Source organism: Heterocephalus glaber, unplaced genomic scaffold (genome assembly GCF_053883595.1).
Source record: "Heterocephalus glaber isolate CG9 unplaced genomic scaffold, H.glaber_assembly_v1.0 deba00000071, whole genome shotgun sequence".
NCBI classification, from domain to species: Eukaryota; Metazoa; Chordata; class Mammalia; order Rodentia; family Bathyergidae; genus Heterocephalus; species Heterocephalus glaber.
In genome coordinates this window covers 3,991,091-4,018,748 of record NW_028258137.1, presented here as the reverse complement: position 1 = coordinate 4,018,748, position 27,658 = coordinate 3,991,091, and the positions used below count along the sequence as shown (strand labels likewise).

The 27,658-nt window shown below is 45.9% G+C and overlaps 1 protein-coding gene and 1 pseudogene across 6 annotated transcripts in view; one reads left to right on the top strand and one right to left on the bottom strand.

Annotated features, from left to right (window-relative positions):
- Cdh13 (cadherin 13) overlaps positions 1 to 27,658 on the top strand; it is a 1,170,900-nt gene that overhangs the window by 827,399 nt on the left and 315,843 nt on the right. The gene's annotated exons all lie outside the window — the stretch shown is intronic.
- LOC101717264 (spermine synthase pseudogene) lies at positions 18,244 to 19,332 on the bottom strand (annotated as a pseudogene).

Genomic DNA, 27,658 nt, shown 5'->3' with positions numbered 1-27,658 from the left:
ATTTGTTTTGAAGATATCATATCATTGAGCTAAAATCACATTAACACTCATCTAAGAAATTACAAAGTTATTGTCTTTGATAGGAAAACTTGAGGTTGCCTCATCTGATGTTTAGGAGATACTTTCTGAGTTTTGATCATGATAAACTGGAGCATCTGTGATTCTAAGATGAGAAACGGATGCATAAAGAAAGATGGCTTAAAGGTCTTGGAGATGATGAATCAGCTAATTTCTCCCAGTATTAATGCCTCTAATTTGAAATGAAATAGACTTTAATTTCTTGCATGAATTAATGAATACTGATGATAAATGCCTTTAAAGCACTTTCTAGTGTCTGATCAAAAATTGAAGTTCTTCAGATACATTAATTTCTTTCAAAATGGAAAAGCCTGAAAAGGTTGAGTCATTGTGCTGCTAAAGTGATGTGTGAATTAAACTGTTTGGCTTCTCCCCTGACCTCTGAGATGATAAAGCCATTTGCTGACATGACATCACACTTACATGTTTAGTGGAAATGGCAAATGTGGTGTCACTCAGCCCAAATGGAACCACCTATTACCCAACACTGCAAAAAAGAAAACCCTAGTTATTGTCTTTCATGGCATCTCCTTTTAACTCTTCACGTTGCCTTATTTCTACCTGATATTTATTATTCACTTACTATGTGTTTCCCTGCACGGCAACATAACTGTCAAGCGAGCAAGTGTCGCACGTCTCTTGTTTTTCACTATTTTCTCCCCCAGGGCCTACAAGAGGGCACTGAATAATGAGCAAAATTTGATCAAAGGTGCCTGTGAATGAGTGTTGGTGACTTTGAGTAAGGATGTGTGTAGGATGTATAATTTTTGGTTGTCACTTAATAAGCTGCTCATGGCATATTGGCCAGAGAAAGAAGAGATACTGGGTAGAGATGAATTTGGAATGGAGGGTGACTGTGAACCAGGCTAATTCAGCTGTCCCCACCCCACCTCATTTGGTGCTTCTCAGGAGCATCAGTATTCTCAACTCTGCCCAGAGTACCAGGAGACAAGGAGGTAAAGGGTGTTCACTGGGAGCCAGGTGCCTCACTCACGGTTGTCTTCCAGAATCTTAATATGACTACATTTCCTCTTAGTCTTCCACTTCCTCCTGAAGAAGATGATCATTAAATATCACAACCCAAGCCGGGTCAGTGTAGCATCCCTCTGAATTCTGCTAACAGAGATGGTGTGTGACCCACACTCCTTACAAACTGACCTCAGATGGTCACTGAAACAAGACTTCAGTTATGGTGGAGAGATACACAGAAAATAAACTGGTTTCCTTGTGTTTAATGAGGTTGCAGAGCAAGCGGAGATTTTAGGATGTAGACAAGGTGTTCTAGAAACTTCAGCTCAGTAAGGCGAATGAACCTCAGATCCTCCTCCCACCGGTGGTTTTCAGTGGCTCGATGATGAGATATTGTGGCTGCTGCATGGGCACTCGGAGGGACTGGGAAACAGACTGAGCCTTTGTGTCCTCCTATAGTCAGTTGTTCCTTGAACTGCAGGGGAGAGATGCACCTTGAGCTGAGTGCTGCCATGTGTGTGGCCTCTCCTTGCTCAGCCATGTAAAACTCAGGGGCAGTTGCACTCTGGGACAGGAAGGCCCTGTCCAGTGGAGGAACCTGAGCAGAGAGAGCTCAGTCGGGCCATCCAGTCACATGGCTTCTTGGTGACAGCAGACACAGGTCCTCTGGCCCCAGCACCAGGTGTGACTTTGTTTCAGCCACATCTTCCTTGGAATCTGGAAATATTCCCCACTGGATGGGCAAGATCTGGGCAAACCCAGAGGCTCCCCCACCGCAGAGTTCACTTTCAGCTGCAGCAACTTAGAGCCTTGTCCTCCACCTCTGCTCTCCTACTCAGACAAGAGTTTCAAGACACATTGAAAGAGCTCAGGATCACAGGAGGCTGCAGTCTTCACATTGTTTTTCACCTGATTCGACTCTGGGTGCCAATCCCTAATCATGACTGACTGGCTGGATGATCATGGCTACTGGGATGTGAGCTCCATGCCCTGTTCACCTCTGGGACCTCATCCTAGAGCAGCACCTGGAACTCAGGTGCTCAGGGAAGGGGGAGCAGAGGGAAAGCCATTGGGTTCATCTATGTCCTGACTTCCTATCCCGAAAAGGAGGGTAATAGTGGTAGTTTCCTCATAAGACGGCTTCAAAAATTGCGTACGATAACCCACAGAAGATGCTTAGAACACTGCCTGGCACGCAGTGAGTACTCAGAAAATTTGGCTGACAGTGATGACTATGATCTCCATGGAGGAGGAGGAGACTGGCAATTATTTCCTGAAACCCACACCATGTCAGGCACTGTGCCAGATACAAGGGAATCAAAGATAAATGTGCAGGATTTGCATTCCATAAAGTTTCATATTTTGTTCTTTCATTCATGACATGTGTTTCTTCCATTAAAATTGTAGAATTGCATATAACTTCAAATTCACTGAAGGCAGGCTTTCGCCTCCATGTTTTGCTATACCGCCCATATATCTAGAAAACAAAGGTCCCACAAGAGTCTATTTTGCTTCTTCCTCTACCGATCAGTGCAGTCCAAGCCTCAGGTCAGGGTCTGCAGCCTGTGAAGCAGCTAGGCATCTTCACCTGAGCAGGCAAACACTTCCCCAAGAGAGTACCTTGTAACTGATCATCCTGCAAGTTCTCACTTTGATTCCTATGAAAAGTCAAAAGGTCTAAAGCAGCTCACTCCTGGCTCTTCCTATAGCATCCTCATTGCATGATCCATCTTCTTCCTCTAGGAGGAAATTCCAGTAATCCTGGACCCTGCATTTTTTTAATGTATTTCAGAGAGCACCCTTGCCAGAGAGAAAGAAAGGAAAAAGAGAAAGACTGGCTAGGTTGGCTGGACTTTTTTAAAAATTCTTTTATTGGTACATTTTAGGTATACAATGCATTTACAGTTATCATTGGGTGCTTGTACCTGTGCGTGATGTATTTTAGTTCTTATTTTTCCCCCATTACCTGTGCGCCCTTCACCCCCTCCACCCTTCCCTGGCTGGACTTTTTCTAAAAGCTCGGGACGGCCGGTTGGCATTCCTGTCACTGTGTAAGTGCACCTAACAGCTATCTAGAGAATGAGGCTGCCAATCCCCAAAGCGGTGTCTGCTGCAGTCATGACCATATAGCTATTGCAATGTGATTCTTTATGAGAAACGATTGTGTGTGAAGCCCTAATGCACATGTGGGATCAAACTAAACAACTATACGTCTCTGCTTAGGGGGTTGAAAGACCCACAAGTCCCTTTTCCCCTTTCCTGGTAGCTTGTGGAAATCCCTGCCAATTTGCACACTCCAGGGAAGACCATCATTGGGAGGAAAGAGAATTCTGATTGCTTGTCCTCACCTGCATCATCCCAGGCAGCCGGGACCCGACTGGGCACCAGGACTACCTTTCAAGCCACCCACAAGGGAAAGGTGCAAGTAAGGCCTTCACCCAGGAAACAGCTGAGGGGAGAGGATCCAGCATGGACTGAAGACATGCTATGTGACCAGCTTCCTCTTAGAATGCGTTGTGTCTGTAGCAGCCCAGGGATCCATCGCCAGAGCATCCTTGGAGCCATGAATAGTTACTTCTGGCTGCACAAAGTAGTTGCCTTTCTGAGGTCTCTGTCACATTCCTGCTCTTCCCCTGCTCCCACTTGGAAGCCTCTCTTGTTTACTATTTCTTTGTGAAGCTGCTGTAGTAAGGGATAATACTGGATGGAATATTGCTTAGACTGAGATAAACTAATACAAGAAATATTGGGCTCTTAATTTTGGAAGGCTCACTATGGTCCCTCAAAGATAAAAAGGAAGAAATTAGACATTTTCAAAAATGGCTCCTCAAGAATGAAAAAAAAAATCCTTGGCCCTGGATAAATGCTCTCAGAATATTATTATGTGATGTCTGATTTTCCCCTCTCAATTGTAGTTATTTCATGCATGTTACAGACGAAGCCATTGTATCAGTCAGAGACCAATTTCAATCCCAAGGTTGATTACACAGTCAGCTCTCCCCAAGCCGTGCAGTGTCTCTCTGTCCCCACCTCTACACTCACACAGCCATTGATTCACAAGAACAAGGATTTGGACTGATTCATTAGTGAAACATCCTAATGAACACTCGATTGCATTTAACCTTTAGCTGCAACAAAAGTTTCCGGGTTGCCATAGTGATGGGATATTAAGTCCGTGGCACCTCCCTCTCCCTGAGCAGCTCCAGTGAGCTATCGCACCACAGCAGGCTTCAACCTGGGTCAGGTCAGAGCTGTGATCCCCCTGTTCACCCATGGAGTTCCCAGCTGTGGGTGAAGTCTGCAAAATGTCATTCTGCTCCACTGTCATTAAAACGAGTGCAGCATCTACAGTGTAAAGTGAGAGATAGGGAAGTGACTTGTCCCTTTGACCATTTGAAGACTTAAGAATGAAAAGACACCAGGATGTCACCTAATATGAGTTTCAGCCACCATAGGATTTCCCTGAATAATGGTCACATGGCTGTTGCTTGAAGCTACCATGAAGAGAAATTTCAGGTGTGGCGATGGACAGTGTTGGCGAGCTTCCTTTGGTCCCAGCCCCTCTCCTGCTGAGTGCTTGCTCTCTGCCAGGTGCCAATGTGTGACTGGAACATGTTCCCTGCACTTGGGAGCCTCACAGAGAAGAGGGCAGGTTACAAAAACCCCACTTGGATCATACCCCAAAGTAACTCCGTTTAGCAAATCTGCTCCCCCAAAATGCCTGTCTCCTGCTAATTCCTCTCCTTTTCCCTCCCTTCTGCTATTACCTTTGGGACATTTGCCTTATTCCAAAGTTCCCCACATCCTCAATCATGTCCTATGACACATGTTTCCTCCTCACCTGTAGAGAAATGTAGGCCTTCCCCAGCTAACCTGTAGCGTACGAATAAGGCTACCTTTCTTTCTCCTTTCAATTTTTCTTCATTCCTTCTCTCTTTCTTCCCCCTTTTCCTTTTCCTTCTTCCCATCAATTCATTCATCAGTTATTTACAAAGGACCTAAGACATGCCTAGTCCTGTCCCAGGCACTGCAGGTGCAGCTCTGAGCTTACATCCTACTGGAGAGCCTATAAATAAACTGTATGCTTGTAGTAAAGCATACCGGAAGGCACATGGTGCAAACAGCAGAGATCATCTTTTGCTTTTCTTTCTGAGTGGTGTTTGATTTCCCCTGATCCTCTCACCCCCAGAATTTGAAAGCTAAGCAGTGAGCCCAACACCCTTGAGGATTCCTTGGAAGACATCTCTCCTGTCACCCTCTTTTCTCAGCTCCTTCTCTGGATCTCAGGCCACCTGATCACACTATCTTCCCTCCTACCAGCCTCTGGGTCTCTTCCCCACGTTTATGGAGATTCCAGAGCTCTGGGTCCAAGTGCAGTTTCCCTATGCACCCTTTCTCCTTCCAGCGTCTGCATGATGTCTACATCTGATCTGAAGGCCCAGCTTCCTGACTTGCATCATTCCAGTGATGTTTATACCCTTCACCTGAGCAGGCAATTCATATCATGGCACCCTAGACCTCACCCATATCCCAACTTCTCTAACTCCAACATCTTCCAGCCTGATTCTTCTCCTAGACTGCAACCCTCTTCTCCCCTTCCTCCCTCTTGGACCCAGCATTCCCCTTACCAACGTCACACACACACAATATTACACACACACACACACACACACACACACACACACCTGCTGCCAGTTCTCCATCCTTGGCCCAGCACATTCTAGAATCAAGACCCATCTTCATTTTCCCCTGTCCTTAGTGCCCAGGAGTTCCTCCCCTTATTCTGTCAAACCCAAGGTTCTTATTACCGCAACCCATCTTTGTCCTCCACTCTTGTTCTTAAAGTGGGTAGTAAGCGTAGTGCATTTGTCCTAGTCCCCAGAATCTGTAAATATGTTTCTCAGTGACCAAGGAGACCTTCCAGATGCAATTAAGGTGAGGGTGTTGACATGAAGACTTGTTCTGGATTATCCAAATGGACCCAAGAGGATGGCAAATTTCCTTCCAAGAAGGATGGGGGATCAGAGTTAGAAATAGTGATGTGATGATGGAAAGAGAGGACAGAGTGATGCAACCATGGACCAAGGATATACATAACCTCAAGACGCTGGATAAAACAGGCAAGGATTCTCTCCAGTGCTTCCAGCTGGATCAGCCCACTGACTCCGTGACTCAGATGTCTCATCACGGGAACTGCAGAATAATAAATCTGAGTTGTTTTAAGCCATTCTGCTTGTGGTGATTTGGTATAGAAGCCATAGAAACTCGTGGAATGCCAGCACCTTAGTCACAAAGGAGACATTCGGGGACCCTCAGCCCTTCAGAGCTCCACCCCACTGGGCCTGCCTGCTACTGTGTGCCTCTGTGTCCATGGTTGCCACATCCTCTTTCCCAGCATGTGGAGATCAGCAGTTGAACCTCTGTTCCTCTAAAAGCATTCACAATTACACTTCTGCAGCTCCTCTCAGGGCCAACCAGGACGATGCTCCCTAGGGCCAGTGACAGATGGCTTCCGCAGTGCTGCATCACTCCCTTGTGAGTGGTGATGGAGGTATGACAATGTTAGTAGGGGCCGAAGTACATCCCGACGTATTTTCCTGGGGGGGGGGGGTTCATTATTGGGCTTGATGTGACCTTTCCAGGAACCCAAGAAATTCAGTGACTAGAATTCAATGACTGTTCGGTGACTGAACAGCACCAGGTAAAAGACAGTTAACTGGAGAATTCACTTTTATTTTTAAAAACGTGGGACATCTGCTTTAAGTTCCTATTAGTTTGAACTTCGTGATTATAGTTTAGTTTTTACTATAAGATTTTTCTGGTTGGTATTGAATGTGTCTATTTTATCATTAGCAAGACTCTTATGATGTTTTCAAGTTAGAGAACAGAAATCTGCTTGTGAAAAAGTGACGTGAAGTAGAGGTGAGACTAACATTTCATGCTTTGCAGGGCTTTGCTAAGTAATTCCCTGAATAAGCCACACAGTAATTACTAGATCAGAAAATGGGAACTTTTGGTCTTCAGCATATAGAAGCTATGAGAGATGCCTAAAAATATTTGCTAAATAAATGAGAAGTAGGTAGACATATTAGAAATCAGTCTGTGAGACAAGGTGGTAGCTGAGATTCTCTGTATGGTGGCCGTTCTCTCTTTGCCTTTGTTTGTTGTGGAATAAGCTGAACATGCTCATTTGTTTTTGTCTAGGAGAATCCTTTCAGTGCATTGATTTGTGGTTTTTCAGGTTAAGGCACTTGTTTCAGATCTCTCCATCTTCCAGTGCATTCAGCTACTATTTTTGCTTAATTTGCTAAAATAACCATAGCTCTGGACCAATCCATTGCGTTTTTCTTTAATAACCAGTTCTAGGGGGTTTTTTTCTGCCATCTCTTTTGCAGTTAAGGGACACAGAAATCTGTTCTCAACATGTTTCCTGGGAGCAAATGTCTTCTCTGCTTGGCTTAGTGACAAGCCAAGTGGCAGAAGGAAAAAAGTGGGAAGGAAACTCAACATGTGGAAGAGGGTGTTGAATGTGTGCATTTGGTGGTAGGAGAAGCTATGGTCCAGGGCAAGTTAGGACTTCCTGTGCTCTCCAGAGGCTGGAGCCAAATGATCTGTAGCTTTCCTGCAAGGGCCCTGTGTGCTGTGTCTTGCAGCTGGCATCCCAAGTGTGGGTGGAGAGGCCACTGCCCACCGTTGGCCCAGGGCAGGTCTCTGACTCCTCCTGGGCCGGGATCAGACATAACGTGAGGTCTCTGTGAGGCACAGGAGCCTGCCAAAACCCTCTCCTCTGGTGACCAGTCCTGCAGCAGAGGCCATAACCTACCCTCTGAATTGTGCTCCTTAGTGTAGTCCTGTTGCTAGGCCCAGAGTTTTCCTGTGATCAGAGTCACTACGCACTACGTGGACCATGAACTCTACACTAAAGACATGGGAAAACGCACACACACCCTCATACAAACACTGACACACTGTCTCATACACACATACAGCCTCTCTCTCTCTCTCTCTCTCTCTCTCTCTCTCGCTGCATTTGAAGAGTACCTGAAAGAAAAGAAAAAATAAATAAAAATGAAAAGCCTAAGTTCCTGCCAAACAACTCAATGTCTTTTAGCGAATGGAAGCATTTCCTGTCCTCAGTTAGACTGCCCATCATTTCCCCCACTCCATCATGACTGTGGCCTCAAAGCACATACTCTATCCCCGCCCTAGCCCCCAGAATGCCAAGGAGCAGCTAGCTAATGCTAGGACCTCCCCAAATGATGCCCTTATAGATGAGGAAACTGTAGCTGAGGTAAGGTCAGAAATGTGCTCCAAGGGGAGTGGCAAGCAAATGGCCAAATGGCTGAGTGGACATTGATGCCACCTCTACATGCTTGCAACAGTCTTTGAGGCTGGAGAATGGGGTACAGGGATCCTCCTTCCTGACCAGAGCTGCTGCAAATAGAATGGGGAGGGGTGGGCTCAAGGAAAGGGTTAGCCTGAAGTCCAGGAGGCCCCATGTGTCACTCTCCCTGGGGGTGGAGAGAGAGTGAGTAGACTGAGGCCCAGTGAAATGCCAGGAGCTGCCCTGAAAGCCTTCAAGAAAATTCTAGAAGGCAGAGCTGCATGAGCCAGGTGTCAGGGATTATAGGCAACACAACCACGTCTGGTTCCTACTTTCTCTTTAGGGTCTCTTGAGTGGGTACTGTGACTAAGCGGAAAGAAAACACAAAGCAAAGCTCAGCCTTGTGGTCTCTACCTCAGCATCTCTATGGACAGAAGTGCTGATTCATTATCCTGGAAACACGTGGCCCAGGGCAAAGCGCAGGGATCTGCATCAGTAGAATCATGCATTGTTTCCTCGTGTGCCTTCTAATGTCATTGAAGTTCTTCACTTCCATTTTCGTTAGCTTGGGCATCAGGTGTGCTTTCCCCTATAAATCTTTGCCGCCAGGAGTTTCATTAGCCTGGCTGGAGGAGGAGACCCCCTGAGCCCAGCAGTGGAGACCTGATGACTAATGTGGAAAACACAGGTTGATCTAGGCTCCTGGAATGTGCCACTAGCTCCTGTCATGTCACGTTACGCTTGTTTAGGCCAGAAGCACGCGGGCCAGCAAGAGTGCCTAAATGCCTTTATTGCTTGGCATCATGGTATTGGTTAATAGTGTGTAGTGATTTTTTCTCAGTGCAAAACACACTCAATCTAGAAGTATGAATTACACTTAGTCCTCATTGAAAAGTATTTTTATTTTTTGGCATGGGGGGAATCAGTCTTTTTCCTATTGCATATTTGTCTTTTTTTCCAACAAGGTTATTATTCAGAGCATGATCTGACAGGCTTTTTTCTTTCTTTCTTTCTTTCTCGAGGTAAGAGGTTTCCCAGAAGTGCAGTCCAGGTCACAGTGGTCCAGTGCAGAATAAATCGTCCAGAGCAGTTCAGAGGGGCCTGGGTAACAGTCCAGGCTCTGTGTGAGAAGCTGAGGTCCCACCTCTCAGCCCCCGTTAATGAGGACCTCCAGTAACTAAACTCACTCTGCCCCAAGTTCAAGTTGGGTCCTCTTGGGGTCAGTCTGTGTTACATTATGGAAAGACCATTGGAACTGGGAAAAGAAGGCATGGGATCAAGGCCCAGCCGTGTTGTTGGCGAGCTTGTGACCTTGGCTCCAAATCTTCTTCCCACTTGTGTGACGGAGATGTAGGATGGTGGGATCCTCAGGAATCATTGAAAAATCAAAATATTCAAGGCCATAGACTCAAAGTCTAACCTCGAATCCTTCCTCCACACCCTTCAGCTCCCACTTGGTTAAAAGCCCCAGGGTCCATTCAGCATGTGGGAGCGAGGAAGCCGTCAGCAATCATGGGCCAGGCACCTTCCCCAGCACCTAGCCTACCTCGGTCGCTGCCCTGTTGGTGTCTCCCCTCCTCTCTGTGTCCTCTGCTGCAGCTATGACTCCAGCCAAGGAGATGCTCTCGTTGCTCTCTTGTCCTGCCACACTACTTATATCTGGCGCATCCACCGCCACTAACCCCATCCACGTACCTTGCGTGCACAAGAAGAATGATCTTTTTTCCAAACGCTGGCACTGTGTCTCTCCCTTGGAAGCCTCCTGGGGCTCTCCATTGCTTCTGGAATACAAACCAGTGTCCCACTGTAACATGGTCCAGCCCCTGCTCCTCTCCCATTCCACACCTCCTACTCACCCACGCTCACTGTGCTCCATTCTGGTCTTCCTTGGACATGCCACACCACCCTAACCACACAGGGGTCTTTGTACTGTTCCCTCTGCCCAGCATGATGGTCTGTGCACCTCACACCCACATCCAGATGACTCTCAGCCTGCAGATTTAGCCCAGCCTCCCATCCTCTGATCAGCCTTTGCCATTTCCTTGTGAAATCAAACCCTCTGACGCTCCCACTCCACATTTCCCACAGTTGTCCTCCCACTTTATACCTTTGCTGGTCGGTGTCTGTCTTCCCCACCACACTGCACACTCTGATGTGTAAAGGTAGGAATTTTGTCTGTTTTTCCCACCATTCCATCACTAGTCAAGGTAATGCTAGCCCTTCCTTGTGCATAAGAGTCACTCAGGGACTATATGGGAAACAGATGAGGTACAAAGTATGCCATTTTGTTTAAAATTTGGGGAATTGAGTTTATATCTGTTAAGAGCTTAGTGTGCACCAGACACAGTGCTGAGTTTACCTGTAAGCACACCAGTGCCCCTAAGTCTTTGGTGGCAATACTGTTCTAAAGATGTGGTATTATAATAATGACTCAAAATTCGAATGTAGCTGATATGTCAATGGAGAAGAGAAAATGGGGAAAATGAAAAATGCCAGTGGTGACAGGTTGACATTGCTGCCTGGCCTCCAGCCTGCTCCTCTCTACTCCCCTTTCCCCCATGGTAACAGATGCACACAGGACTCTATTTCCCAGCCTCCTTTGCAGCCAGATGGAGTCACATGACCAAGTGTGGGCCAGTGGGCCCTGTGGCTTCCTCCAGGGACCCTTCTTAATGCACTGCTGGCCATTGTCTCTTGATCCCTTTTTCCTTCCTTCGAGGTGAAATGTGGCCATGCAGGAAGGTAGTGGTGGCCCTGACCAGCAGAGCAAGAGGAGGAAAGACCCAAGTGCTTCCTGTGTCAAGGGTCCCACACCAGCTTGGGTCCCCAGTCTCAGATTGTGCTTGAGAGAAAAACAAACTCCTCTGCTCTGTTCAGGGCTTTCTGTCACAGCTGCACTGGCTGTTGAGAAGGACGAATGTATTCACATTTGTACATGTGTCTGTGTCTGTGTATACATATAAAATACATGTGTGTGTCCATGCGTGCGTGCGTGTGTACAGGGTGAAGTGTATTGGAGCAATTGGCTGGCATCTGATGAAGGGATCTCAAACTACATCTGTTAATAGTGTGAAGTGATCAGTATTTTGTTATCATTCTTGCCACTTAAATAGCCATAAATCTTATCTATAAAAAGAGCTGGCAAGATAATCAGACCAACCTTCCTGCCATTCATTAACCTTTTCCTTTGACCCCATATTTGCCATATTTTGTCCTGTCCTTTTTCCCCCCTGCCTTGGCCCTCATCAGGCACATAATGGGCCCTCATTAAGCGAATGGTTTGTGGTCTCATGGGCCCCAGGAATAACCCTTTACTGGAAAGGGTTTTTGTCACCAGTCTCGTCGAATAGCAATAGTCTGAAGCAGAGATCCCCAGTGCTGGAGAACTCAGGTGATCATCTGGGCATGACGTTTCCCCTGCTTCCCCCAGGAGACATTCGTCTGTTGTGACCCAGGCATTTAATGGGCAGAGGCTAGGGATGCTACTCAACAACCCACAGTGTACAGGGCAGCCCCACCACAAGTCCCAGTATTTGCCAAATAAAAACCATAAAGAAGAATGTAGCAGAAATTATCTAAAATTCTGTCTCACTGGTGATTTCTTGGAGAGATTTCACTGCATATGTGTCTGTTATTGGAATTTACAATGTGTCCTGTTTGTTCTCAGGAGCTGTCTCTTTAAAAAATGGGCCAGACAATAAATTGCAATGTGCCTGAGTCTAGGGGGTGTTCTTGGCCTTGGACACCCTCCTGCCTTTTCCAGGGCAGTGTGTGGTATCTGTTGGAGGTGAGTCTCTTAGACTTCCTTGGCCTGATAGAGGTTCATCCCCCTGAAAGGACTTGGAGCATTAAATGCCTATCAACCTGTGGTACACTGAGTGATGTATTCCACATGTAAGTTTGATGCCTGATAATAGAAAGAAAAGTTGTCAAACTTCTGTTGACTTTGGTGTGTGCGGCTAGGAGACCTTCCAGAGGTTTTCAAGGTCTGCGGTGAATGTATGATTTAGACCACAGCTCCTCAATTGTGACATTTAATCCATAGAGATAAATCATCATGTGCCATTGGTAGGGCTCTGTATGGATAAACAGGCCTAAAATAATCACATTTAAAACTCCATCAGAGCCTCCATCAGAAAATCACCACGAGTTTTTTCTTCCATATAAGAGACTGGGATAGGATGATGGAACTGTTTCCCGGTCATGGTGCTTGTGCCAAATTAAATCACAGTCAAAACAACATAACTAACTTGACCTTGGCTGTCCTTAGGGAGTAGTGGGCACTGTTTTTTCTCACAAAGAGGCGGGAGTTCATAAACTTGGTCTTGACATCTGCCTCCTGGAAGAGGCTGTGCTGCAAGATTGTCAGAAGCAGGCTGCAGGAGCCGATCCTCACATGTTAGCCCTGTGACCTTGGAGAGGTGATTGGATCCTGCTGTGCCTCTGCTCTGTCCCCTGTTCCATAAGGTAATCCTAATCCTACCTCATAGGCATGTAATTAATATAAATTAATTAGTATCTAGAAAGTGTTTAGAACAGAGAATAAGCTTAGCCTGTACACGTTTTATTAAAGCCATGAAAAAAGAACTTCCCCGGCTGCTCTTCTCCCCACTAAGCCAGGCCCACTTGATGCAATGTCCTCTGATCTTTCAGGGGTCGTTCAAGGGGTGAACTAATATGGAATTCAGTTAGGAGGAAAAGCAAGGGTGTTTGTTCTATATTAATGCATGCCTTCCCTCCAAGGCCTCAGGCTTCTGCCTTCTCAACATCTCTTCGTCTGCTCCATCCCCTCACCCTCCATCAGCACTGTGTGCAGCTTCCTGCCTCACTGTGGCACCTTCCCACCCTGGCCAGTCTCCCTGCAGCCTCCCGCCCCACCCATTCCACCCCCTCAGTAGCTAAGGTGATCTCTAGAACAGAAACCTGACCAGGCCCCTGTCCTGCTCAAAACTCCTATCCCCCAGTAGGCAGCAGATTCTGAAGCCCAAGGCCCTCCATTCCTACAGGTAGATCACTATGAGATGAGCTATTTGGTCTCTGGCTTCCCCTTGCCCCATCATCCTAGAGAGCTCAGATCCCAGGACAGAGGGGAACTGAAGCTCACATCGCTGCCTGCAGCTGAAACACCAGCTCTTCTGTGCTGACTTCTCTCCCTGTGGGCCACTGAAGCATCGGAGGCCCTGCAATGCACACAACTGAGATAGCCCAGTGAAGGCACCCACGCAGGGCTGGGTCACAGCTGGCTCTCCACAGTCACCCATGTGTTTATTCCTCTGCCACCAACCTGGAGTCTTCGTCCCTGGTCTGTTAAATCCAGATTCATTCAGTCCAGTTTTAAACATAAGAGAGAGGTGACATCATCTGAAAACAACAAAGCTATAAACCAAAACACTGACTGCTAATCAACTCCTCCACTGAAACCCAGGCAGAGCACTTTCTTCCCCACAAATCCATATTTCTAAATATTTTCTCCATTCCACAGTTGTACTCCCCACAAAGACAGAGTGGTTGCCTGTAAATATTTCCTACACATTTCTGTATGTTTGAGATTATGCCAGAAACTCCATGCAGCAGTGACATTGAAAGACAGAGCAGCAATCCAAACTGCAAATATTCACTGTGGGTTGAAAGCCTAGAATAACTATTGGGAATGTTCATCATTTCCAATAGAGGAATTATTAGAGGGAGCACATTTATCATATGCATGCTCATTGCTAGCTCAGAGTAACTGACACAGTTTCTAAAGGAGGGGAAAAAAGAAACACTGCAATAATAGAAAATATGCAAGATTCACAGTCAACAATGTGTGCGTCCCCACCATAGCTTCTCCCCAGCGGCTATTGACCTTGAGAAGTTAGTTAGTGGAGCTGAGCCTTAGTCTCTGCCTCTTTAAAATCAGGACAATATCCATGATACCTGTTGGACAGGAAGGAACGGTGTTGGGCACATGGCCATTACTTAGGAGAGAGAGGCTGCTATTTATTACTGTGTAATATGCTGTCCAAGCCCTTCAGCTAGAGACCTGCAGAAACCCACCTGTTTTTCCCCCAGAACAAACCACAGCAAACTGCAAGACATGGTAGAAAAACATAAAGCTGGACCTCCCGTTCTCTGCTTTGAGGGAGGTTCACAAATGTGGAGTCAGGCAGTGAGATAGATGCTACTGGGGAGCCAGGGTGAATCCAAGACAAGGTGTCTTCCTGCAGCTTGTCTCTAGGTGGGACAGGCAGGAGCAAGGTTACAGCTGTCATCGACAGAGAAACCACAGTCACTTGTTAACCAGGAAGAGGGTGGCTTGGATGGTGCCCAGGTTTGTGATCAGGCATTGTGTGTGTCCTGACTGTGACCTGTGAGTATCTTTATGAGGTCTGATGCCACTGCTGTGTGCCAGCCAATGGAAGGGCAGGGCAGGCTGGTAAAACACTAGTGTGTCCTCATTCACCCCTTACACCAGATCTGGCACTGAGCAATTTCTGGCTCTTCTCCAAAGTGAAAATGACCAGGAAAGATAAACATTATGAATGGATTCAGGACATCGAGCCAGCCACGACAGCGCAACTAATGACACTCATGAAAAAGGACTTCCAGAACTGCTTCAGAAAGTGGCAAGAATGGTAGCATAAGTGTCTGGCGTGAGCAGGGGAGTATTTTGAGGGAAATTAAAAGCAGTGTACCTTTTATTGTAACAACATTTAAAAAAATTTAAACACTGTATTTTTGATCATACCTTATGTGTCCATTAAAATGATAACTGTTCAGTTACTTGAAAAAAACAAAATATTTACAACTGGCAAAAAAAATGCCAAAGAACATCAAGACCCATTTTGTTGCATCTATATAAAATTCATATTAATACTAAATATTTATAATTACTTTCACTGAGAAGTAGAATTATGGATGATTTTTATTTCCTCCTTTTTGGTCATTGAAATTTTTCTAAATCTTAAGAACATGAATAACTTTCATGATCAATGAGTGCAGTTTCTCTGTAAGATTTTGCATGCTGTTCTCTAGAGTTGGGCCGCCACTATAGGAGGCACTAAGCTCTGTGCCGGGTTTCCCGATGTGGCTGGTGGCTGTCACAGCAGTCACCAGGGTGTTGCTGAGCATCCTGAGGGTTAAATGCCAGCATTTGCCTGAACCAAAACGGAAACAGCGTGGGAGACCTGCAGGAGCAGTAGGAGTGAATTGTGTGATGATTCATCTCTGCAAAATCCAGGTTCCTCGCAGATGAACCCACATCTCATCCCAGCGGAGATAATGCAGGGGATCCAAAAGGATAAATTTATGAATGGGTCTTTGCTGAGAGCTAGTGTCTCCAAGGCTTTTTTAAATGTAGAATTTCACTGACAGCGCAACCCTGTGCAGCAGGGGTTAGTAGTGGGGCTTCACATTTAAGGAGGCTGGAGAGAAGGCTTGGTTGGTTTTGGCCAAGGTCACACAGTAAAGACTGGAGGTCACATCACAGTGAAAATGCCAAGTCTCGCTGTGCACAAGCAGAATGGCTGCACGTGTGCTTGTCAGCCAAGTTGGAGGGACACAGGCCCGCTCTGACGTAACAGCCCCACGTCCCAGTGTCACGTGTGTCTAAGATCTGGCTTTGTTACCAATTATATTAATGGGCGTGCGTTATTTATTCTGCCTGGCCCTACTTTCCTTATCCGCAAAGTGAGACATGAGAGTATTTGAAGTACGGGTCCATATTCCCCATCAGCCTCAGGTCCGGGATTCTGTGTGAACATAGACAGGCTTTACCTTCACGTCCTCCTCCCATCCCTGTGCGCTGTTCTGGAGCTGCCAGTCTTGTAACTCAGCCCAAAGACCCAGCTTCAGAGGCACAAAGAAATCCTTGGCCGCATCTTTCCGGATGTTAGTGCTTCTCTCCTACAAGTTACCTTGGGGAGACCAATTATGGATGAGAAGAAAGATCTGGCTGCATCCCAGAAGACCCTTATGTTGCACGATTTCTTCTTTTCCTTTTTCTTTACAGATCTATCAAGTCAGTGCTTTATCTTTTCCATGACATGAGGCTTGTATTTTCCTGGGCTAGACGTAACAAAAGACTTTGTAAATGATCAGTGACATCTCAAGTTACAGCTGCTGTCTAAGATTGTTCTTTAGAATCTCTAACTTCATTGGGAACAGGAAAATCAGAATGTTAGCTTAATACTTTGCCAGAAATGTGTGGAGACGGTGTAGAGTGTTTATAAATGAACATCCAATGATGTGCACTTGGTAATTTCATTCAAAGATGTAAAGGAAAAGATATTGTAAGGGACATTTCTGTTATTTTGTCAAATGCGATGCACCAAAAAATAAAATTTCAACCTATATTCTTGACCTTCAGGGATTTATTTTAAGATTATATAGCTTTTCCTAAACAGCTGAATTATTTAGTGAGATTGAACTGTCAGCGACTTTAAAATAAAGCCCACCAAAATACCAGCCACTCTGCAGTGCTACAGCTGTTCAGGCCTCAATCTGCATATTTCATCTCAGCAGACTGAAGCTTGCGACTGGAAAATATCTCAGAAAATACTTACCACCTTCCACACCAAATGCAGAAAGAAATTCATCCATCCGAAGCTGAGAACCTGGGCTAGGGAGTGGCCTGCCCTATGGGGACCCTCTGAATGGCTGGCGGAGTCACAGGCATTCTGAGGCTGCTTCACCTTTTAGACCACACCTGTGAGCAGGTGGTCGGAGCCCCTTCCTCTCAGGTGTTCAGGTCCAGGGGAGGCCAAACCAGGAGCAGCCAGGAGCACTGTGCACACAGATAGGACCAGCATTAGCAGCACATTTTCCAAGAAGGCAGAATGTTCTGCAAAGGTTTAATTCACACATTTTTGACCTGAACTGGATGAAATTAAAATTTCCAGCCCATAGGGAAATTTTACAGGTTTGCAGCACCTCTCTTTTCCCAATTGACTAGAAACAAAACCAAGAATTCAAAATGATCGTGTTGAGGACCAAGCACTTGAGGGGCTTTGTAAAGGGACTTGCCACCTGCTGTAGAGACAGATGATGATAACAGTGGATGGACAGATGGTGTGGTGATGGTAACTATGGTGATAATCATGGCAAAGACAGCAGTGAGGATGATGGTGGCAAAGATACTCACAGCAATGAAGATGTTGCTATTTATCTGATGACAAGGATGATGACATCACTGATGGTGATGACAATGTTGGTGGTGGAGGCAGTATTAGAGGCTTATATTTGAGGAGCTCTTGCTGTGTGCCAAATAATATGCTAAGCACGTAAGCCCTGAACATCTACCTCATTTCATCCATTGGCTCCACCATAGGAAGTACATGTGATTTTCCTACTTTAAAGATGATAAAGCTGAGACTCCAAGGCAGTAAGGAACTTACTCTAAGATAGTATTTCTTTTTTTTTTCATCTCTTTTGTAACTTTAATTGAAGCATTGCTATTCATTTTTAACTTTCTTAAAAGCACCAAATTTTAAAATCTAAGTCAATTTTTTAAAAAACATCAAGAACTTCCCTCTGAAACAAAAACAATGATGCTCATTCCTCCAAAGGTCCAAATTTAAATTCTGCCAAAATCAAAACAAACAAAACAAAAAACCCAGGCAGAAAAAGTAACAAAAATCACCTTCTAGGGGGTCAGTGCATTTAGCAGTCTTTGCTGTGCTGTCTAATTGTCCTTCAACTAACTTTCAAAAAAAATAACATTGTAGCTCATCAAAATATACATTTTCCATTTGCTTTTTTAAATTAAAAATAATAATTAAAAAGAGAAAACTTTAGGGAAGTCACAACCAATTGCCTGACTCATTTTGATGGCGTGTACAGCATATGGAGGTCAGGATGGCTGTCTACAGCACACATCACTGGAATATCCATCTTCAGGGCTTAGCTTTCTTCCAAACAGTTTAAAACACCCACAATTCCAAGTATGAAGGGACACATGATGTCCTTCGAGAATTCCACAGGACAGTACAGGCACCCAAGCTGTTCTTCATAGAGCGACAGGGCTTCTGTCAAACTGACACAGTTTCCCTGTGTAAAATACTTCCCATCCTGTTTCAATACTTTCATGGAGAGGTCAAGAATCAGTCTGAGAAACTCCCATGTGGAATCTTCTTCTGGAGATGTGGAGATTGGAACAGCTGTCAAATCATTAATCACATAATCAAACTCTCTCCCTTCTTGGCATACCTCTTCAGTACAGGAAGACAGTCTTCTATTAGAACCTGAGAGCAGTCTCCTTTAAGATTGCCTAAGACGTCACTACATGTTTTGCGCATATATTTCTTACATGCGTCAACCACCATTTGGTCAGTCTCTAGCATAGCAGCCATCTTTGGTTTCAGTTTGACTATTTCACATGATATGCCTCCATCTCCGCCTCCCAGAATCAGTAGGTCTTTGCCAGTGTAATCTTCTTTGCCACTGTCCATGATGGCCCAGGTATATGCCAAGTCACTCTCTGCCAAATTAACATCCCCACTAAGGATGAGAATATTTCCAAACTGCTTTGAGTGTAGAATTTTAATGTTCTGGTAAGGTGAATCTCCATCACCTACTACTTCATCTATGTCATACTCAACCAGGCGCCCATCAGCAGTGGGCCAGTATTTGCCGATGGCCCCTCCTTGAACTATGGTTGGTAAACACTTCACCTGCCCGATACTGGCCTGATTCTTTCATTCTCTCTTCTACTTTGTTCAAAAGGTTATCGATTTCTTTTTTGCCCTGGATACCACTGCCGTAACTCTGAAGGTCCAGCAATACCAATCCATGTGGATAAATTCTCAAATTGGCGAAGCTGCCATTTTTGTGTAGGTTGCTAGGTAGCCATGATCCTGCCAGGTATGCACCGACTCTGCCATGCCCTGCCCCCGGAAAATGGACTGCAGGCCTTTTAAAATGGTCTCACCATCAGCTTTGGCACTGAGCATGAAATCAAGCCTGCTGTGCCATGCTGCTGCCATAGTGAGGCAAGGCCCTATGCCATGCCTGGGAGAGGCAGCGACAGGAGACTGGGGACCGAGTGGCATGTCAGGCTGTGGCCGATAAGGTCTAAGATAGTATTTTTTAAATTTGGCTCTACATTGGAATCACCTGGGAAGATATGTTAATACTCTTGCCCCAGTGGTTAAGTTATAGGCATCAAGTTGCCCTGCTGGGGTGTAGCAGACCCAGATTCACTCACCTTGCTGTGCAGCTTTCTGTGAGACCCCAGGGAATAGTGTCCCCCAGAGCCCTCATTGTCCATGCTCCCACATCCACGCTGTGTTTGACAATGAGAAGCAGTGGGTGGAAGCAGAATGCCTCCAGTAGAGTAGTGCATCTTTTGTCGGGCAGCGTGCTGGAACCAGTTTGAATCTCTGTCCACCAAATTAATTTCAGTTTCATTCACAATATTCTAAGTTGAGATTATGCTAATGAGTATTGTTGCCAGAAGGCATAAAATTCCAACCAAATATCAGCTGCTTTTTAAGTGTCTGTAACTGTTAGGACCCCAAGTTCCTAGAGATGGAGACAGGAGCAGGATGGATGGGAACACTTCCACGTTCCTAGATCAGCCAGCCAGAGCTTTGCTCTGGTAGAGAGACAAGTTCAGGTTGGAGGAAGCATCCCCCAGTGCTCCCAAGGCATCTATTCCCAAGGCACAAGTAAGAAATTAAGGTGCTTCTGGAGCCCTGGCATTGATTATCCACACGCCCAGTCCAGTGGGCGGGATGTTTACAGATGAGGTCCTGTGAAATTAAGACTTTGCCCACCATGGGTGAGTTACTTACTTCTCTTACATCTTTAACGTTTAAGGTTTTTCTATGGCAGTGAAGTCTGACTAGATTCATGTGCCCCGCTCCCTTCCACACCAGCTCCTACTGTCTCATTGAATCGCTGTACAGTACTGATGCTGGGATACGTGCAGTGTTCCTATTTTGCAGACGAAGAGTCCAAGGCTGTGAGGGTTAAGTAACTGGTACGAGGTTGAAAACTCAGCATTGTTTTCACCCAGCTGAGTGACTCTTGCCAAAGAAGGACAAGTTGCTTTCTGAAGTCTTCCTGTGTTTTCCCTAAGAAGAATTTCTGGCCTAGAAAACCAGATGTTGTCTCACACTTGGCCTCAATTTTCACGCATGTCTGTTTTGCTTCGGAGCAGCTTTACCACCCGGCTGCAGGCAGGAGGCCACCAGGACCCCATGCTCGTGGTTTTCCTTCCTCCTCCCTTTTCTTTGTGCCTTAAACTCAGAATGGATCCCTTTGTCCCTTGGCTGAGCAATGCTGAATGGCTGACATTGCTGAACTAAGAGTTAGTCTGACCAGCATCTAAAATTTTTTCAAAAGGGAGGGGGAAGGTTTAGTCTAGAAATGTGACTCCTGGTACCTGGCCCTTGCTGTGTGGGGGTGAGGAGAGACAGTGGGCGGAAGGGGCCTGGGTCCGCAGATCAACCTAGCTATTGGGGGGTTCACGGCAGGCTGTACCTGGTGATGCAAAGGTTGCCTAAAAGATTCCCGAGGAATCATCCCTTCCCTCTCCCTAAAGCCTTTTTTCTCCAAAACCTTGTCAATTGGTATGAAAGTGCATGAGTATGTACCCTAACTAAACTTAGACGTGGATCCTGAGGGTTTGTGTCCACACAGCCTGTTGTAGTGGGAGCTGCTTAACAAGATCAGGTTTCGTCATCTGGCATTAGAGTTCTCTGCCTCTGGTTTTGTAAAATAGTTTAAATTGTTCCCAGCATCAGAGAGGAAAGTAAGGGACAGAAAATGAAAATTAGCAGAATAGGAGGCCCTTTCTTCTGAATAGCGAAAGTGAAGCCCTAGAGGGATTCGGCACATCCACTCTGGGCCCGCTCTGTACCCATCTCTCTCTCCCTCCTCTCTCGGCTCCTAGGCAAGGAGCTGGAGCTCCAGAATGGGGGCTCTGCCCTATAATTGCCTAAGGTTCAGCAGACCTCAGTCTGCCCTGACACAGCATAGATGAATGACAGAGACAGAAACGCCTTGCATGACTTCTGTGATGACTTCATTAAGGAGTAAAGGTAACAAATCCTACCTCAAGCCAAAGGCTGTGCTGTATGGGATTTTAAGAAAGCTCTGTCTTTCTAATAAGTAAAAGGTGGGGTCCATGTTTACCTCCATCTCAATCAAGTCTTTAGCAAAGGCGTTAGTCAGCTTCTCTTTTGTGGTACTTATGACTGCCACCTGGTAGCGACATACCTGCATTGACAGTTGAAGAAGTAAGGAAATCTGAACCACCACCGCAACTCTAACCTTGCCCTTAAAATTCTGGTAGTAATTCATGTCATAATCAGTTTGGTGGATGAAGCAGAAGAATTAGAGTGGAGCCAGGCTGTGAAAATCCCTGACAGACAAGGAGGTTTGCCCTTCCCCCTTGGAGCAAATAAATGCCCCTGGTGATGCTAGAGCTAGGGATGCTGGGAGAGCAGCATTCAGCACCCTGGCATTCCCACGTGGAGTGCCCGGCCCAGCAACCAGTCAGGGGCTATCACCTAGTATTCCTGTCAGTGTCGCTCTCCTCTTGACCACCACTCAGAGTAAAAGTTAAGTGTCTTGGCCACTTTCTCACCACTGAGACACAAAAACTGATACCCATGACTTAACAGTAGGAGAGCCTTACTTGGGCTCGTGCATTTAGTCCACTGCTGGCCAACTCAAAGGCAGGGCAGCACAGGAGAGAGGCATAGCAGAGGAAAAGCTGTTTGCTACATGGCAGCCAGGAAGCAGGGCACCAAGGGACAAGCCAGGGAGGGAGACTTAACCTTCTGAGTCACACCCACAATGACCCACCTCTTAGGACCAGCCCTGGCTCCTAACAGCAAGTCAGCTGTTACACACTCACCTTCCGAAAGCCTGGCCTAAGAGTGCAGGAGGCTCTTGGGGTCGTCAAGACATACTTGGTAATGGTAAGTTTTCCAGGGAAAGGTGGAGAGATGGGAGACAGTGGAGGCCCCTCGCTGCTGGTAGACAGTGGGGATGGTGACCCTGAGGGAGAAGGAAGAGAGAAAGGAACAGGGGAGACCATGGGGTAGGGGGAGCTTGGTTGTCCCAACACGCTGAGGTCACAGAAAATGGAAGAGGAGTCTGAAGGAAGGTTGCAAGGGTGTGGAGACTTGGAGGTCATTGGTAGCTTTTGAAAGAGCGGCACGTGGGTACAGATTTCTTTCCATGAGGACAGAGACGATTACAGATAGATGAGGGGGTGAGAAACAAAACGTTCCCGGGCACGAAACTTGCACAGCCTGGCAGTCCCCTCGGGGAGAAAGTGGGAGCAGGACCAAAGGCAGTGTGGTCCAAAGGCAGCGGCATCCACGTTAACCTGAATTTCACATTTCTTACCTTCCCTGAGACAAAACTAGCCTCAGCTAGAATGTCAGGCCCTGAGATGCCTCCCTGAGATGCGAGAAGAGAGATGAGTCAGTAGAAGTAAGTGATAGGTCTGTGGTACAGATCTGGCGAGGCCACAAGAAACACAATGGACAGGCAGGAGTCACTGATGTCCCTGGCTGCTGGCCACAGGGGACGTGGCTATGCTGCATGGCCACACACCTTTGCCATCCCCTTGAGGCCCAGGGTCAGTTCCAATGCAGAGCAGGAATAGTTTGACTTTTAGGTAATGTGCCTGCTCTGTAAATATCACTCCATTTATCAAAACAGAAATTAATTCTCCCCTTTGGTCCTGTGAGCCTGGACTTTGAATCATTGGCATTTTACCTCTACCAACTGTAATTTCAGAGTCTTTATGGTTCTACGTGCACAGGATCCAGTTCTCATACCATCTTCCCTCTAAGAATGATGTACCCCATAATCACAATTGTGGTGGAGACAAGAGCCTGAGCAGAAGGATGGGTTCAAACTCCTCTACTGCAGCTGTCTTAGTTACTTTCTCATTGCCGGTACAAAATATCTGATACTCAAAAGTTAAAGGAGGGAAGGTTTATTTTAGCTCACAGTTTGTAGAGGTTTTAGATCATAGTCAGCTGGTTCCAGGACAGGGTGGCACATGGCAGCAGAGAAACAGTTCATGGCTTGGCAGGCAGGAAGCACCAAGACTTCCTTCTTCCCCTTTTTATTCCATCCAGTCTGCAAGCCTATTGGTTGGTACCACCCACACCCAGGGTGGGTCTTCCCTCCAGTAAATTGGTTACACACACCTAGAACTATGTATGCTAAACCAATCAGTGGGCTGATTCGGTATCACCCATGATCCAGTCACTCTCAAAAGTCCCACCTATGAGTGCATGAGGTTTTGGGGAAACATCTAGACATAACCCATACCAGCAGCTCATTTGCTGTGTGATCTTGGATAAGTCATTTATCCTTGTTGAGCCTTGGGTTTTTATCCATAAAATGAGGACATTGATGCTGGAACCTACTTCACAGGGTTGCTTTAATTAATACAGGAGTTGGTGGAAGTAATGTGAGGTGAAGCTCAGACTGGAGCCCGGTGCATGGAAAGTGCCTGTATTGGCTAGCTTTCCAATTGCTAAGACAAAATACCTGACACCCACAACTCAAAGGAAGGGTTTAATTTGGCTGATGGTTTTCACAGGATTCAGTCCATAGTTGGTTGGCTCCAACACAGAGACAGCATGATAGAAAGACTTGGCAGAGGAAGTTTCCTCACCTCAGAGCAGCCAGAGAGAAAAGGAGGAGCTGGGGACAAGAATACGCCCTTCCAGGTCACACCCCAGGGACCCACCCCTTCCAATCAGGCCCCTCTTCCTAACAGCACGGTCAGCCATGCATTTATCCAATCACCTTCCAAAGGGCCCACCTCTGAATACGTGAGGCCTTTGAGAGACACCTTAGAGCTAAGCTAAGAGTTGCTTCCCCATGAATGATGCCCCTCATTAAGTTTTGATGGTGAGAGGACCTCTAATAGAAAGACCACCAAATCACCTGACTTCGCCAGGGGAACAGAAACATTTTCTCCCCATAGCTCATCATTGGAGGTGTGGAGATAAATGCAGACATCCAGCTCTGACCCAGAGGGAAGCCTGGGGATGGCAGGCATGAGTGCCCATTACAGTCCCCGTGAGTGATGTCACCACAGGGCATTTCAGGAAGGCCCTGCAGGGCAGCCAAAGGGCGCCTAGGAGCCTGCCTGTGAGACCCATAATCCTGGACACTCTTTCTTCACTGTTCTTCAAAGACAGCAGTGTGTGTGGTGTGGGGCGTGTTCTTGGAGTTAGAATTACATGGACTTTGGATCCAGCCAGGTAATGAGCAACTCAGCCTCTCTGTCTTCCTTTGGTCTTCTGGAAAATGGGTGGTGCCAGGGAGAGTTGTGTTCTGCTTGACGGGACCCCGATGGTGTTTGACTCCTAGCTAGGACTTTGTACACTTTATAGGCACACCATGCATAAGTGCCTCCTCATTGAATTGAAGAAAATACTCGAAAATCTAGTTCTTTGTTGCATTTGACAAACAGCTTATGACTTGAAATAGTGGTTCTCAAGCTTGCACCAGCATCAGCACCAAACAGAGGTCTGTGAGAATCCACACTGCTGAGCCCACTGCCAAGCTACTGACTCCTCCGGACTGGGTGGAGCCTGAGCATCTATCTGCATTTCCATCTGGCTGCCAGGTGCTAGGAAGCTGCTCTCTGCTGACCCCACCTTGAACCCCACTGGCTTCAAGGCCTCCTGTGCCTCTGAAGCAAAGGGGGATCATTTCTTTTCTTACTGATACTTTTCTCCCTCTAATCTTTGTTTTCAAACTTGAAATTTTTATGAGCAGGGTAAATTCTAGACAGAGCCTTTCTGTGCATCTGGAGGGCAGGAACTGGACCCCACTCAGGGGTTTTACTTTTCTGTTTCATCTCAGGTCACTCCAGAGGCCCTGGAGTGTCAGGGCTGGTATTTCTCATTCTCTATTTGTGCCAGTCCATATGTGAAGAAGCATCTCCATTGCCTGACCACAGGACCCAGGACACATTCCAATCTGAGGCTCTGAAACTATGAGTACTCTGAAGATTCTAGGAGGAAAAGTTATTTGAAATATTTTCTTAAAAATTAATGTTTCTAATCAACCCCGTGACAGTTGGTAGTATGTCAGTAAGTCAGATAAGGTTGTGTTTGTGATTTTACTGTGCATATGATTTAGCTGCCCATAATCTGTTGCATAAAACCTTGCTCCTACATGACATGATTCATTCCTTTATTTATTCACTCATTTTTTCAGCAAGTGTTTATTGATTATCTACTCAGTGCCAAGCTCTATTGGTAGGCTGTGAAAATAGAGACAAATGTAGACACCATGTGTCCAGGCAATAGAAATTTCATCACGAGTTTTCAGTTAAGAATGAAGGCATTGGGCCGGGGATTTAGCTGAGTGGTTCCACTGCCTGCCCCGTAAGTGGAAGGTCCCAAGTTTGATCCCTGGTACCAAAAAAACAAAAGAATGAAGGCATTTATGATTTTTGTTCCATGTGCCACCTCACTTGGTTACATGTTTTTATGTTTGGTTGATGTTTGTGTTGTTGTTTGGTTTGGAGGTGGTATTTATTTCCTATCATCTCTTGTAAGGAAACAATACATAATAATCAGATTTTTTAGGTCCCATTAAGATGAACAAGATATTTAAAGAAGTTTTCAATTAAATAGAAAAATTAAGATCTTAAAATATAGGCAGAATGGAGTGTGATGAGGGACAATAGAGTTTTGATGGAGAAATTGATCTATTTGTCTGGGATGCTTGGAGATGTCTTTCTAGATGAGGTGGTTTCAGGGCTGGGTTTGGGAAGGGAGATATCAGGCTCACATTAGTGTTGGTTTGAGTTACACTCCTCCCCTGTGGCTGCAGGAAAAGCAGCATCTTTCCCATTTGAGTCAGCTGCAGAATGGGCTTAAGTCCAAATCCATGGAGAAGCAACCTAGTTCTGTTGCTTCCTATCTTTGTGCCTATGCCAATATTGCTTTTTTTTTTTTTTTTTTTTGTATCATGGATCGAACTTAAGACCTTGCGCTTTTGAGGCAGGCGGCAGAACCACTGAGCTAAATCCCCGGCTCATCACTTAATTTTCTTAAGCCTGTTTCTTCATGCCCACAATGGGAACAATTCTAGGTAGAACCCGAACAACAATACAGGATTATTGAATGGAATAAAATGAAATAACATTTCTAAAGCATTTAGCATAGTGTCTGCATGGTGTAAGCGCTTACTGCAAGGATGGTTGCTTCAGTCATTAGGGTCGCCATAGGTTGATGGGTGGCAGAGGATACGGGGTGGATCAGGCCAGGTCTAGGCAACTGAATCTCCTTGTGGTGGTGAGCCTGGTCCTCCGAGCCTCCCACAGATGAGGGCAGTGTGATCTGAGTGGATGAGTGCTCCCTGCTGCATTCTGGAACCTGTTAGGGAAGCCAAGCCATGACCCACTGTGCTCCTGTAGAACTGGGGTTCCATGTGCTGTGTGTTGGTTCATAGTCCCCCTGAATTAGCATGCTCCACCTTGGGTTCCATTTGTGATTTGTAATGGCGCGGTGTTTGTATTTCAGGGTTGAAAGTTGGCCAAGAGTCCATGGTTCTAGCTCAAGATGGCACCCCGTGGTGCCTGCTACTTTCCTAGGTGGGGGGCGCATGCAGCACCTCAGAGCACTCAGCTGTGGGGTCTTCTCTTTTTTAATCTTTGCACCCTTATCTCTCAGGGCCTCTAAGGGACATGGGTGTGCCATCATAGCTATTTGTGGGAAAATTAACTCAATCTATGTGTTTTGTGAGGCACTGGGAATCCTCCAGAAGTAGTCCCACTTAGGAAATGCAAATATTCAAAACAGGCATATTAAGGGATGACGGTCCCCGCCTCAAGAAAGAACCTCTGCTTTTCAAAAGCATTAGCCAGATGATGCCTTTAAATGAAATACTTCCTTGGGCATGGCTTGTGTGTGTCCAAGAGACTGATTTGATAGTAAGCTGTTTGCTTTATAAGCTACAAATTCCCAAGTAAGTCGAAGGGATGCCAAAGTGACAGTTTTGATTACCTTTTGTAACTCAAAAAATACCTTTTCAATATTGACAATAGAGATTAGTCCTGAGTATTTCACTATGATGTTGCTGCTTTCACGTCTTTCCTTCTAACCTGTCCTCCTGCATCCTGTTGCATCATATATTTTATTTTTAATTTAATATATCATAAGAGTGTCCCAGTGTGCTGCACACTCCTTACAATTATAATCTTTAATGATTACATAATGTCCCATCAAGTAGCTGAGCCTAATTTATTTTGCCATTTTCCTGTGGTTAAACATCTAGGCCATTGATTTTCAGACTTTTTTTAACTGCAGA